We start from the raw sequence: 15,840 nt of genomic DNA on the forward strand, positions 1-15,840 counted from the left end.
ATCCAAAAGCAGGGCAACAATTTAATTCCAGTAATGAAAGTAATCTTTGAAAATATCCTCTTTTGAAAAAGAAATCTCTCCTGATGTTTTTGTTAAAAAAGAACTCCTTTGCATTTTTTTAATAGAATGTCTCTTTGAAAATGACTTTTATGAATCTAGAATTTTTGAGAGGGGTCAGTTCCTGAAAAGAATTTTACAAACTTGCAGGTTAGCGTTGTGGCACAGCAGGTTAAGCTGCTGCCTGCAATGCCAGCATCCCATATGGGTGCTGGTTCAAGTCCCAGCTGCTGCACTTCTGTTCCAACTCCCTGCTAATGTGCCTGAAAAGTGGTGGAAGATGGACCAACTGTTTGGGTCCCTGTACCCACATGAGAGACTGGGATAGAGTTCCATGCTCCTTGCTTTGGCCTGCTCCAGCACTGGCCATTGCAGCCATTTGGGGAATGAACCAGTGGGTGGAGATTGATTCTCTCTCTCTCTCTCTCTCTCCCACTCTCTCCTCCTTTCAAATAAATAAAATAGATCACTTTTAAAGAAAATAATTTTACAACCTTACAATTTTCTCTGGTCCTAAGGAGTTGGTCCATTATTTTCTTAAATTATAAATGGTGACTGATCAATATTTAGGTTTTATCCCAAGATCAGTAGCTTTGCAATGTGGGGGTAGCGCAGGGCTTACTTGAATCCCTTAATGACAAACACTTTATTGAAGTGAGGGAATTTGATATGTTTCTATTTCATGTGTGCTTTATAAACCTTTCCCTGCTCTCCCAGAAACCTGCAAGCTTACATGTTCCTGGTAACCACATTGCTCTTTAAAAGTTGAAATAAACAAAATCTCTTTGATGAGTGACCCTTCGTGTCATAACTGGTGGGAAACGTGTAATGAAAGGAGCTGGCCAAAACCATGAAAGTTTTATGGAACAAATGTTACCAAAATAGAACCACGAGCTTCTGCTAGGTAACTGTTGAAAAATAAATGTGTTTCAGTACATCTCTTAACGGAAAGCAAGCTGAGGTCGGTAGTATGTCAAATCTTGCTCAGTTCACTTTGTTGGAGTTAACACTTTGAAAAAATATCTTGCGCTACAAAACTCAGCCCACGTGTTTTTCGTTTACTCCTTAAACGGGATAAGGACCTCAGCTCTCCTCCTGTTTATATTTAGAAATCAACACGGGAGCCAGGCGCGGTCTTTTCAATGATAAATAAAAAAGGCATCACATTCCTCTTTCCCCAGCCAAGCTACTTTTTCAGTGCCCTCCCCACAGTGCGCAGGAAGCAGCCCAGGTCTGAACTGCTGTGAGAACCTGGTTTTTGAAAGCGCTGCCAAGAAAACACGAAGGAGCTGACCTGACTCTGTAGGGCAGGCTGGGTGAACGCGGGTCTGAGCCCAAGGGCCGACATGTTCAGGCATCATCAAACAGAGCTACAAGAAATTTATTTCTAAGTATGTAGCCATGTCTCCCCTCCTGGCTGGGGTCTCTGTTTCGCTCCCCTATCAGTAAGACTCCGTTTATTTTTCAGTTATTTTAAAACCAGTAAGAACATGTCAGAAAATCAGAGGGCGAATGGGACCGTCAGGACTTCCGGGACGAAGATGGTTATCAGCGTTCTCAGACCTCTGCGGTTTTCACGGCTGGGAACGGGCCCTTGTGGAGATGCGGGGGATTAACTGGCAAGCAGCTTTTCCCTGATACCGAGCTTCTTCTGAAAGGACAAGCAAAGCCCGCTGCCACCAGCTTACCGGGATGGGAGGTGGTGATGCAGGACAGCACGGACCTGCCCTCCAGCGCCCACCTACCCGCCCTTCCCAAGCTCTGGGCTTGTGGTTAGCACGAAAAACAATGGCCCGCAGTGGCATGGTGTAGAATGGCAATGGGAGGAAATGACAGAGACACAGGAAACAGGGAGAGAGGGTTTCTTACACAAACAAGCCCAGGGAGGAACTGACTAGGAAAACAGAGGTGAAGCCGGGAGCCAGCCGCCCTGGGGCTCAGGAGACAATGTGGTCGGCGCGAGGCCTCCACCACAAGAGCCCAGGCAGGGAGCTTGGCGCCTGTGGCACCTCCGTGACCGAGTCTTCGGGGATTCCTGGAGTCTGGGGCAGCAGAAAGGCCAAGAGGAAACTGCCCAGTGTTAGTTGTGCTGAACCCTTGGGTAAGGAGTCCCTGGGAGGGCCCCAGTCCATCCTGGGGGAGTCAGGAGCAAGCTGTCTCACCCCTTGCTATCTTGCCTGCTGCCTCCTCAACCAACACAGCACGGGATTCCCCCAGCCCGTGCGTAGCTGCTGCCCTGGAATCAGGACTTTTACCAGGAGTTGCCTACTCAGTTCTCTTCTTGCCACAGTTGGACATCCTAGCCCTAAGCCTGATGCTCATCTTTGGTGATTCAAGAGCTGGCTTCCCTAGGACAGAGCCCTGCCTCAGTTGCGCCTGCATCTGGGAGACAGGCTGGGCTCTGTTACCGTGACTTGCTGTTTGTCCACTGTGTACTCTATGGCCTTAGCACGGGGCCTGCGTGGAGCAGTGCTCTCAAAGGCCTGCTGACCTGAAGAAATCCAACTTCCTTCTTGGGTTCTTGCTCCCAGGTAGGGCCCTCCAGTCCTTGTGCTTCAGATGCTGCCCACACCCAGCGACCCTTCTTGGTCACTTGCTGCACTGGTTTGCTTTTTGTTCTAGAACCTCTAAAGCAAGGAAGGGGGCACGCTGTGCCACAGCAACAGGAAAGGCTCTGCCCACTCCCTAAATGTCTTGAGGTCACATGTTAGGAACAGGACCCTGTTTGGAGATTCTTGCCATCTTTCAGATTCCTCTTTGAAGTTAGTCTTGGAAGATGCTACCCTACCCCACCCTGAGGGAACTGAAACTGCTTGTATTCTCTACTTCCCTCTCTCTCTGAGCCACCACCAATAAAGACAGCACGTTTTTATGTGCTGTGTGTGTGTGTGTGTGTGTGTGTGTGACTGCTGCTAGGAACATGGTGAATTGAAGGTGCTTTCAGAGTGACAGGCAGGCTCAGGTGAGGGGTGCAGGGTAGGATCATGGTCACAGCCTGGCAGATCTCACTTTGGGGAAATCTCCCTTTGACCTCTGGGAAGGTCCTATGTAGCATGCAGTTTGACATTTCTTCCTTCATATTTTATGATTCCTAGTTTTGCCCAGTGATCCAGTGGCATGTACCCATGCATTTAACTTTGTTTGGTGAGATTCTGGAGAAAGTGAGAGGGGGCAGCAGTTGGAGAGAGGTCTGCCTGATAATTCCTCCTCCTTGTGGACCTCCAAGGGGAAGCAGGATTTACAGGGGGCCTGTGACCCCTGGTGGAGCAAGGAGGAGCCTCAGATCTGGGAGCAGTGGTCAAGTTGATGACTTGAAAATAGATGATGGGCAGAGGGAAGTGACCCTAGGGTGCAAGGATAAAACTGATTTTGTTACCTTATTACTTATTGAATGTTCAATTTTGAATTACTTGTTGAATTGAATGTTGAGTGTTGAATCACTTGTTTCCATCTCATGACATTACAAACCCAGCGTGAGCAGAAACAGTGTCAGGAGCTGATGTCAACAAATAGCCATTCAGTCCTGATTACCTACATTTATAACACTATTGATTTTCAAAAATAGTTACTTATTTACTCATTCAACCACTACAAAAACCCACAAAATAGACTGACTTTCATCACTGGGCTAAGCACTAGACAGACACCGAGAAGGATAGGAAACAAATAAAAGGGGTCTTCCAAAAATTCATGGAAAATATGGATGATGAAAAAACCACATGGATTTCAAATGTTTTTATACTGAAATCAACATATTTCAACTCCATTTTTTCACAAAATTCTGGAAATACCTTTGTAAATAAATGATCCCCAGTAGGATAAATGTTTTGGCTATAGTTCCAAAAATGTATGAAGCTTGTCTTCAGAATTCGGCCCTATCAGGAAGGATTTTGTTCATTGCATAGTAATGAATGTGGATGCTACTTACCTAGACTGGGCTAACTCACGATTCCCCATTTATCCCAGTCGGAATCATCACTCCCCATCAGCCTTCCAAGGAAAACTTAAGATTCTTGGGATTTTAGCTCAGTTTTATTACTGAAACTTCAGAAAACTGCAGCAATGCCTAGTCTGATTGTATTAAAGTGAATTTCTAAAGTTAGGACCCATCTCCTGACCTCTAAAAGTGGAAATGAACCCAGGATTGACAGTAGACTATTTTCCAAATATTCTGGGAGTTAGTATAGCTGATTACTTCTTAATCTTGGAAAAGACCTGCAGCGTGGAGGTTTTGAAACTGGAGGGAAACTTGAAAATAACCTGTAAGGTTTTCTTATTTTATGAAATAAAATAGGAAACAAAGTATGACCTAGCTTCCATTTTCAGCTCTGCTGCTCCATATTTAGCTGTCTTTAGATAATTCCACCCACCGTGTTCTCAGTTTTACCAGTATCTGTTCTATGTACAACACAGGGTTTTAAAGCAATTATAGATATGAAAGTCCTCTGAGAATGTAATCCCTCTGGAAAGCTACATGGGTGAGGATTTAACTTGCTAGTACCAGGGAAGCAGCTTCAGGAAAGGTAAATCATAACTAAGCCTTTATGAGATAATATGAGTGAATCTTCACAAAATTCATAAATAAACATGATTATGAATAAACAATGCATGGATTTCAAATTTTTTATGCCAAAATTATCTTTTAATTTCATTTTTTGATGAACTTTTGGCTGCACCTTCAAGCACTAAACTCTAAGCACAGGGCCTGGGCCCACCGTGATAAATAAATATTTGCCTTTATTACTTTTTTCTTTCCCATCCTGGAACAGACAATCATTTTTGAGTAGCAGATGGATACATTTTGGCCAAATATTTACCTGTCTTGATTTTAGTGGAAACTCAAGATGTGTGTAGAAGTTGTTGCCTTGATTGATATAGCAAGCCAAAGACCAACGTTTTCAGATTGAAGAAGCAAAATCCCTCCCTGCATTGAGACCTGGGACGAATCTCAGAGAGCAAATTGCTTAGATTGCATCCTTCCATCTGATCTTACTTCATCTATATGAGTTACCAAATATACCTTATGTTAACACTTTATTTTTCAAGGTCAAATCTAAAATGATATCACAGGACCCCCATGGTTTGATTTGATGAGCATTACAGATATTCATATGGCTTTTCTTTCAAATTCAGGATTTAGGGGGTGGGGGACAGAGGTGATTATGATTCATTTTACTTCTCATAAAATTTAAATAATAATGGATCACAAAGTTGAGACAGTTTTTGCCAAACAGCTGGAGTTTCAAAGAACAAATTCTTTTTTTTTTTAAGATTTATTTTGTTTATTTGAAAGGCAGAGTTACAGAGTGAGGTAGAGAGAGAGAGAGAGGTCTTCCAACTGCTGGTTCACTCCCCAGATGGCTGCAACGGCTGGAACTGCGCCAATCCAAAGCTAGGAGCCAGGAGCTTCCTCCGGGTCTCCCACAAGGGTGCAGGGGCCCAAGTACTTGGGCCATCTTCTACAGCTTTCCCAAGCCATAGAAGAGAGCTGGATCAGAAGAGGAGCAGCTAGGACTAGAACCGGTGCCCATATAGGATGCTGGCGCTTCAGGCCATGGCTTTAACCCACTGCACCACAGCGCCAACCCCTCAAAGAACAAATTCTTATGAAAGAAAAAAAAAATCTCACTTTAGGAAGAGGATTGCACCAATTCTTTAAAAGCAGAAGCTGCCAAACGGCAATCTGTCCTCTCATCCTCCCTTGCTCCGGACAGGCCATGTGATTGTGAAGTTTTTCCAGTGACTCTAACAGAAAATTCTAAACAAATCTTGTAGACAACTATTTCACATTCCACAATCTTCCTTCCTCACTTGTGCTTTTCCTCTTCTTATGCTATGGGCTGACCTTTTCTTCTGGGATTTACAATTATACACAGGGCATCTAATTTGTTACTGACTTTAGTTGGATTTTCACCGATTAGATCCACACTGGGAAAGGATGCCTCGTGAAAACTGCTTCACTGTTGAGGCAAAACTGGCTGGTTGTACCCTGAAGATGCTGCAGAGAGCTTCCTTTAGAAATTTGGCCTCTTCCATGGCTAAAAAAAAAAAAATCCTTTCCAATTCCTGAGACTTTATTCCAGATATAAGCTGATGCAATCCTTTTATGTCTTGTTCTCATTGTCTAACTCTTCCATTTGTAGTATGAGATGCTTGGCATTCTACTTAATTTTGTGCTTTCTCCTTTTCTACTTAGGCGATTCTTGGTTCTGGAACTACTTGACAATGGGTAATGCTTATTGGAAGTTATCCAGCAAAGTCCTTGCCAAGGCGACTCAATGGTGGAAGAGTCTTCTTAGGGGAAAAATGAGCGAGTCCAGAGCTAGAACTGAAATAAGAATCATAGGAATTCAGACCAGGAAACTTGATGTATGGAAGCATAAAGGGTGACAGGAATATCCTATGAATAATTTGGATGATAATTTGAGAGACAGAAATCTAGGATAGTAAGATCTGTAAAGACAGTCAAGTGTTTCCTCCAGGAAAATTAGGGAGGCACATCCCAGTCATGACTGGTGGGCTGTATTTGTTCAATGCAGCCTGTTCATGATGAAAAATGGAGTCTTGGAGAGTGACCCAGGACATTTGGTGGATATAAGCTCCCCATCTCCTCCCAGAGATGCAAATCACCTGCCTGGGAAAACCTGTTGTACCATAGAAACTCACCCTAACTTGAGGAAATACTGCAGTTACAAGTATGTTTCCTGGATTATAGTCCGTGTTACAACTGACAGCCTCAGGCTGTTCTGCATGCTACCTCTTTGCAAACATATGGCAATGTTCACCCTAATTAGGAAGCAACCTCCACCACAAGTATACCCCACAGATTAGAGTCCATGTTGCAGCAGTTGTCAGCTCCTGCTTGTCCTGCTTGGCCGCTGCTTCCTCTCAACATGGTCTAGCTGTCTTTTCTGGTGAAGACTTTCACCACCAGCAATGAGAGTTTCAGTCAACCTGTTGCTTCCCAGGACAGGGTCCGAATTGCCTAATCAGACTTATTTCTACTTCTCCTCTTGGCTACCATCTCAGCTGAGTTCATGAGCAAGTAGAGCCCTCCTTGAGTACATGCTTTGTGAAATTGGATTTTCAGTGATGGAGCAGACATTTAACCACCTGCTCTCACATTCCAAGAGTGGGAGAAGCAACAATGGCCATCGCTGACTTTCTTCTCCACCAATTCCAAAATGACCTGGGCTGGTCAGGAGTCTGAGTCAATTCTTCAGGTAAATGAGAATGAGACTGAGAGAGAAACTTTGACCAGAAGCTAGGAGCCATGCCACTTTAGAACCAGAAGATACCTCCAAGATAATCTTGATCATTGACTCTCAACCCTGTGTGTGTTTGTGCTGTCTCAGTGGCTGTAAAAACACAGCACTGATATTGTGACTGTGCCCAAAAACCAATTAATTTCCTTGAATTGGGCTCAAGAAATACTCTTCTTTTTCTGAAAAAGAAAATGAAGACTGTAGGACCCACTGATTGCACCAGGTTCAGGAGTGGTGGCATTTAGGAGGCCAGTATTTGTCTTGGAGCTGTGTTCTTCCACCAGGAAATGTTTTTAAAGTCCTACTTCTCTCCCCACTCCCCACCCCCCTTTTTCAGTTCCAGAGAGAAATGGTGATCCTCCATTTTTCTCAACTCTGCATTCACAAGACATCAAGTGCAGGTTTGAAAGATTTCCCTTGCAAAATAACTTGGCTCCTCCAGATTGTTTTGTTTATTTTAAGAGCCCCCTGACCACAGACACTTGGGATAAACTGAGAGTGTGTGGGGTTTATGGAGCTGACATCATGAACACGAGCACTTCTGGAGAAGAAATTGGCTAAGGGAACAGGTTCCTAAGGGTAAGAGTCCAGATGGGAATGGGTTAATCACACAGGAAGACACCTTGTCTTTCTCCCTTTCCCTTCATTCTTCCCTGTAAGCCACACTCTGGGTGAATGAGTCACATGAGAAGCTCCCAGGTGGCCCAGCCAACTGCAGGAGTCGTCACTTGTGGCCCTGTGACCTGGGGACAGCGTTTCCCTTTACAGAAATGAAACAGGGCTCTAAGGCTGGAAGGGAGGCACTGTCATCAAGAGGTGCTTGGCTTTTACAACCCAGAGCAACAACTCCAAGCTTTTTGTCTTCTCTCCTGCCCTCCCCACCACATTTCTTTTCAGAAAGCCGGCAAATGGCAAATTCGGGCTGGTTATCACGTATTCTCCACCCATTCTTCTAAGTTAGCTTTTGTGCAGGAAAAGAGAGAACTGTTTTCATGCCCTTATCAGTGTCCCAGGAAAGGGGAAAGGAGCGTCTGGCCCATATCTGCGTCTTGGCTGGGACAATGAAACACTGAAAGCAGGTTCCACCGGCAAGGGGCTGCCACTTCAGACCCACAGTGTCTGCAAAGACCAGAGAAGGAGCAATGGAGGAGGGCTTCTGCTAAGCCTGCCCAACACATAATAGCCCCAGGGTGGGCTGCTGCAAACAGGAAGGGCGTGGGCAGGAACTGAGTGCAGCTGGTCCAGCCGCCCATTCCCACAGCCTTTGATCAGCAGGCAAATGGCATTTTGTGCCCTGAGATAAATGCTTGGTCAGAGGGTGTGGGTGGCTGCGGAGGGGGATAAGGATTACAGACCAAGGTGCTTTAGAGACTGCCTTAACGATGTGTGTTTCCAACTTGGGATCAGGGGGGTGCTAGATACAAGGGAGCAGCAAGATTTCCTATGAATTCATTCACTCACTCATTCATTCATCAAACATTTGTTCTTTACCAAGTCAATTTAAAGCACTAATTTGAAAATAGGAAGAGATTCAACGGTGACTAACATATGCTGTTCCTGGCCTACTGCGGAGACTCTTAAGCACAGAAAGGTTATTTGGGATGTCAGGGAAGGACTACAGCAGACACAGCATGTTTTTAGGCTTGGTGAATTCTTTCCCACCCTAAAATCAGATACTCATTACCCACTCCTGCCCCCCGTGTGTATCCTGCAGTTGAGATTTACAGTGAGCAAGGAGTGTTTCCCACTTGTGCCCTGGATGGAGACCGATGAGCAAAAACAATGGAAACTTCAGCTTAATCTAACAGCAAAGCTAAGGCTCATGGGAAAACAAACAACCCAAGTGTCCAGATACACAGTAGAGACAGTGTTACTGCAATAGGAGAGAAGGAGATCTGAACAGTGGGGGAGTGGAGCACCCTGCCAGCCAGGGTAACGATGGTGATGGTGCCACTGTCATTGCCAGGGTGAGCTCCCTGGAAGCCTGAATTCCTAAATGAAGCCTTGACGAGTGGGTGAGATCACACTAAGATGTGTGTTGGTGGTCATGGGTGCTGGGAAGGCTGGAAAGAACATTTGGGGACAAATACAGTATCCTATGTGGAGTACAGTGGCAGAACACATGTGCTGAAAACAGAGCAAGAAAGTTGGAGGGTTGAACAAAGCCATCTTCTAAAGGGCTTTGAAGGCAGGCCATGGGCTCTAAACCCGTGATCAGACCACAGTTAGTGGGATTGTTCCTGCACAGATCATTGAAGGACCCTGGGCTTGCCAAAAGCCTGAGGAAACCCCAGAACACACATAAAGTCAGAGGGCAGCACTCCATAAAAGTTCGGTAAACAGCTCCACCTCTGTCTGAAACTGTAGGCGAAGGCCTCTTGTCATAAAGCAAGTAATTCATGGGGCGCCCTATTTGCCAGGTAGGGCAGGATTCAGTGAGGAACAAGAATGCCAAACCCCGCCCTCAGGGAGCTGATGTGCAAGGTGGAGAAGCAAGGAACAAAGTCAGGTCAGGACTATGAGGAGGAAAGAGGAGGAGGGACAGCAGGGCAGCACTGGTGCTGTGTGTTTCATCTAGAAACATTCCATGCTCTTTCTGAAGCTTTGCTTCTTGGTGGCCAATTCTGGATGTTGGTAAACAAAGTTTACCAAAAATATCTTCACAGGCTCTGATTTTGGTGAGCAGCCTTGGATCAGGAAAATATTGTGGTTTAGAATCCTTCTGTGGCATGCAGCATATGTTTTGCAGAGGGCTATGAAATTTTAAAAGGTATTTGGTCTGGTAGAGATGGGAAAGACCTTCCTATAAATCAGTTGCTTGTTAATCCAAAGCTGATTTTCCTTTAAGGTGGAGGATAAGCGCTCTCTTGCCCACTGCTGGCCAACAACTCACTGGTGACAGTTTGCTCTTGTTTAGATGTATTTGGTTGGAAGAAGGAATGATCACCAAGCACATATGGTGCTCTTTGTGAAACGCTAGATAATCTTGTTGGAGTTTTGCTATTGTAGTGACTTGTGGGCTCGGGTGGTTTTTATATAGCACCATAACAAGCAAACAGAATAGTGAAAATGCAAGCAACTACCTGATGCCCTAACATAACTACCTTCATGTCATAACAATGAGCTTATTATTTTCTAACCACCAGAATAAGTATTTGCTGGGTAGCGGGCACACAGCTGGATTTTCATTCGGTGTATGGTATTTTTGTTACCACTAGATCTATTTTATAAAATGAAACAAATTTGTATCCTTGCACAAGGCTTGATATAGCTGCTTTCAATGTCAGCATTTGCTTTTTATCAGAATTTCATCCTCCACACAGATAGTGAGGCACTCCGTCCTGCAGCATCCGGGCTCATTTACAGTGTAATTGCTCTTTCCAATGGAGGTGGGATAGTTGAGGTAACAGCTTGGGTGTTCACTGTTTTGATTTATCATCGTGTCTTATTCCTGTAAGGTAGAGCCAATTTCTGGCTTCTCTTCTCAAGAGATTTTTTTTTTTTTCTGTTTGAAGTGGCCCGTGTGAGATGCAGATGGCTAAGTGATTCCGTCATGCATGGCGTCTCACACATCTTAACCAATTAGAAAGGGCTGAAGAGAATTACATGGAATTAATCCCATCCAGAAGGTCTAGAGACAGCTTCAACCCCTCAGACTCTAGTTACCTAGTTTACAATGTCACAAGAGCCCCTGGGTGGAATTAAAGTTGTGTCTCTCTGGGCAGTGTGTCTATTATCCCTTATGAACAGTGTGGATGTGGATGTGTACCTACAACTGTGTCAACTTTTGCCAGGGGTTAATGTTAAACTCTTACATTTATTTTATTCAATCTTCCAGCTAATACGAATTGCTTTGAAAATGGCCACTTCTTTTACATTTATAAAAAAGCCATGCCATTTAGTTGACTTCTGTTGACTTTTTCAAGTGTTTGTTTTGAAGTTTAATTTTATACAGGAAATAGACATAATCACCAATAAATGTAACTTTAATAACTAAGTCCCTGGGAGCCTTTCCTGGTTGGCAAAAAAATTCCCTACATGCTGCAAATCCTCCTTGTGGGATATCCTATTTCTTATCTGGAGTTGAAAGTCAAGATTAATCCAGATAATTAAGAAAATCTTTCTAAAAGATACCCTGCATCCTCTTTAAAATTAAACTCACTCTGCTCGGAAGTTTCCTTTCTTTTCTTACTAAAATGATAGTGTCAATGGCAAAAATAAAAGTAGATCACAGGAATTTTTACTTTCCATTGATATTTATAAAATTCAGACACAATGGGATTCTCCTCATTTATTATACTATGAAAGTGATATAAAAATATACTTTTAAGTCAATTAATTAATAATCAACATTAATTTGATAGGATATTCAAGTTGCACCAGTATCTAAAGAAAAAGTTAAACTTATTTCAATTAAATCATCCATTCATAAATTTACTGCGTATATGGGTATCCATTCATTACATTTACTGCATACATGTGCTTGAGCCAACTCCCACACACAGAGTTAATCTGCTCTCTGGGTTCTAAAAGGACGAAACCATTCTGCAGTTAGCATTGCTGAAGGTTTCTCACCCTTCCCTTTGCTTTCTAAGGCGTGGAACAACGTGGTTCTTTTCCAGACAGTCAGACGTGCTATAAAAAGTAACACCGGCCATGGGAATTATAAAGGGAGAAGGGATATGCCATAAACAGGGATAAGCATCTCCCTTTATGCGAAGCTGTCAGATGCATTTAAGCAGAGACCTGTTCTCCTCCCCACTGCAGCCCCTCTTTCCTGCCTGGGGACCAATGAAGTGGAGCCTTCCCTCCTAAGTGGCCCAATGTGAGAGGCTTAGATAAGGCGCAGAGGTGCCCTCAATAGACTAAAACCCCCATCTGTGGGACAAAGTGGGAAAGCCCTACTTTTGTTACCACTCTATCGAGGAGGAGAAAAAAAAACCCAAGGAAAAACATCCATGGGACAAAGCCTACATTGTGTGCTGAGAAACCCTGGTCCTGCTCTATTGTCTGCAGTCTTACTTATGCAACAGGGACTATTTTTTCAGAGGTTTAGCAAAATTATCAGCCGGACCCTTTTAATACTCTCTGTTTATTTGGTTAGTACACTCTCCATTTTCCAAAGGAAGGAGAACTAAAACATTCAAGCAGCTTTCTTTAAACAGAACGTTATGGAGGGAAAATGGTGGTGATTTCTGAATAGGAAAGCCCTCTTAACTGTGAAATGTTCTGATATGATAAGATGCACTTCTTTTCAAGACTTCAGAAATTTATTCCACATTCATCCTGGGTGGATATATTATACATTTATGGTTTTTATTATATAGTATATATAAAATGCAATCTCATTTCTATTTTTTAATATGTGAACAAGTGCAGCTACCAGCCATGCTGACCTGATCAACTCCCAAGTCCAGTGAGGCCTTCAGTTACAATGTAATGATTTACAGTGAGGGAGATGGGACGTGGAGGGAGAGATGGAGAGAACCAAAGACAGAGAGATGGGGATGGGGCCGAGCAGTGTGGGCCCTGGAGCCCTGGTTCTGATTCGCAAATCTGCAACTTGCTCAGTAATAGACCCTCATAAGTATTTTTGGGCTTGATTTCTGAGCTGTAATATTGAGATGATACAACTTCCTTTATAAGCCTCCCAAGTTACACAAGAGTAAAGTGGTCATGAAAACTAAGCTTTAAAGGTGGGTAAGCACCAAGGCTGGGCAACAGCAGTTTTCTCCTTGCCCTCAAGAAGTCGACAACGTCTTGAGAAACCTTTGCTAGACTTACCATGCCGGCCAAATTTCCAGTGAGAACCCCCTATCCATTGGCCACATGGTTACTCCCCGTTCCATGCCAGACACTGTGACATATACTAGAAAGATTCTGCAAAATGCTTCAGAGAGCCTCCAATGCCTCATCTGCATTTTATCAAGGACATACAAGGGTGCTTCAAGAACTTCATGGAAAATGCATATTATCACCAAAGTATGTATACATTTCAATTTTTTTTCTGCTCCAAAATCTTCTAATTCTATTTTTCTGCAAGTGTTTTTAAGCTTCCTGACCCCCAGTAATACCTGAACTATTTTTAAAGGAATAGTGGTTTGCAGGTTAAACTGTCACCTGCAGTGCCAGCATCCCATATGGGCACTGGTTCGTATCCCAGCTGCTCCACTTCCAATCTAGATCCCTGCTAATGGCCTGGGCACATCAGCAGTAGGTAGTCCAAGTGGTTGGGTTCTAGCTACCCACATGGGAGATCTGGAAGAAGTGCCTGGCTCCTTGCAGCCATCTGGGGAGTGAACAAGGAGGTAGAATATCTTTCTGTCTCTGTTTCTCCCGTTCTCTCTATAACTCTTTCAAATAAATAAATCTTTTAAAAAAAGGAATAGAAATGGCATGCATGTTCTATGTGCTGTAATACTCAATTTCACCTCTACAAATGGCAAGGACACTGTAATTTAGGCTCTTGGGTGAACTTGATTTTGTATAGACTGAGAATATAGCTTCCCCTGCCTTCTCTGTTTCTACTTCTCCTCAATGTGTCATTGATTAGGAGGGTAATCATGCTTAAATGTATACTTAAAATTTCAGGAACTGTGTAAGTGTTAAAGGAATATTACCTCCATTAAATGCCAGCTTGAGCCCAAGGATGTATCCTGAGCATTTTCTGTTCTAAGTCTAACTTTACAATTGGGTCAAGATAAATGACAGTCTTGTTGTTTGATACAGTTTGGGCCAATTTCAAAATATCGAGGCCAATTTCAAATTATTTTCTGAATCAAAGTACTAGTGGTATTTAATGATTCATTTCATCAGTTAGTGTTATTATATGTTAATTATATCCATGAAATACATGAGTAAGGCAGTATCCTGTCTGTTTCTGTACTGGTGCATAGAGTGCTGATAATCAAGTGTGGAAACCAAGGCAATATGGACCACTTTCTCATAAGGAAGGTCATGGTGAAGAGGAGTCGAAGTGACACAGAAGCTCTGCTGAAGACAATGCTGCTTTGCTTGTTTTATGGTAAAATGGAGACTTAAACCCCTGTCATGTAACGCAGACAAAAATGTGCTGTGGCAAAACTGAATGTTAGAGAGAGTTGTGAGTGAGATCATCTCTAGATAAGATCCATGTTTCTAAAAGCATTATCAAAGTGCAAAGGAATCCACACATCTCCTCCCCAGGCTCAAAGCCACCAGTACATCTGAACAAGGATTGTGGGGAGCAACTGAGACTAGACTAAGTTACTGGAATTAAGACTTATTCTATGCATCTGCTTTCCCACAATATGGCACTGAGAGAAAGAGACCAAACAACCTCTACGCAGCTGCCTCATCAGTTTGATAAGCTGCAGGAGCTGATCCTGCTGCTGATTGGAGGAGAGCAGCATGCTCGGCATGTGGGTAGCAGAGTTGGGATTGGTGGAAGAGGACTATAAAGGAGGAGAGAGACAACATGCACCAGGGAACATCTGAAGGAACACCTGAGCAGCCCCCGAGAGAGCCGGCCGGCGGTGTGCCGCTTCTCCGCGGAAGTGGGGGAAAGTGGCAGGGGGAACCGCCCCTCCACGGAGGTGGAGGGGTCAGCAGCCAACCCGGGAAGAGCCGAGCAGACAAAAGAACAGCGGAGGGTCCTGTGTCATTCCTCTGCAAATGGGGGAGCGACAAAGGATCATGTGGACCTTTATGGTTTTTGGAGGCTTATTTCTCCTTTAACCAAAATGCGAGTTCATCCTTAAACTTTGAAGACAAATCACAAGGAAAATCACTGCATTTGAAAATGAAAGCAATGACTTTGTAAATATTCTTGTGGGAATGTTTCTTTGCTGTGGTCAACACTTAGAGCGAAGGGCAGGCTCAGTGTCCATCACTGTTCCTTTCACACTAAGGAGTAATTGCCACTTCCTGTTCCCAGGTCTATGCAAACTGGAAGGAAAGGAAGATGATATAGGGAGCAACCTGCTGGCTGCTGATGCTGCCGATGGAGTTTGGGTGGAGGTTAATGCTTATGTCAAAACATTTGGGTGGATAGTGTAAGGTGTTAACAATTTTTTGTTAATGTAGTGTCATACATGATTACAGTTGCTATTACTACCTTTTGAGTTTTGAGAGTTTGAGTGCTGACCTTTATGCTAATGCTTTACAATTTTGATTTGCTGCACCTATGCAAGATAATCAAATAGAAACATTCCTATTTAGAAATAAGGGACACCTTTTAAAAAATTTTTGGATCATTAGTGTGTTAAAATTATCTTACCAACAACTTGTTGTCAACCTGGTTGCCTGTTCCCTTTGATTGTCCTGATCCAGCGAGGTTATGCCCCTCTCCTGAAATCTATTTGCAAATGAGCTTTTCACTCCCTAATGACCACCTTCCTCTATTGCCTGTCTTTCAGTAGCCTTGCCCTACATTTTTTGTTTTCTGAAAGGAACATCATTTTCTGTTACTAAGACTCTATTCACTCTTCTACACTTTCCTGCTGACGTTCAAAGGTATTCAGGGATTTGCTCACAGAGA

General features: G+C 43.5%; 1 pseudogene; it reads left to right on the top strand.

Moving 5' to 3' along the window:
• The first annotated feature begins 2,004 nt into the window (after nucleotides 1-2,004).
• The window catches only part of LOC127492968 (succinate dehydrogenase [ubiquinone] cytochrome b small subunit, mitochondrial-like), a 46,428-nt pseudogene continuing 32,592 nt past the window's right edge, over nucleotides 2,005-15,840 (top strand).

The sequence above is a fragment of the Oryctolagus cuniculus genome, chromosome 5, assembly GCF_964237555.1.
Source record: "Oryctolagus cuniculus chromosome 5, mOryCun1.1, whole genome shotgun sequence".
In the NCBI taxonomy this organism is placed as follows: Eukaryota; Metazoa; Chordata; class Mammalia; order Lagomorpha; family Leporidae; genus Oryctolagus; species Oryctolagus cuniculus.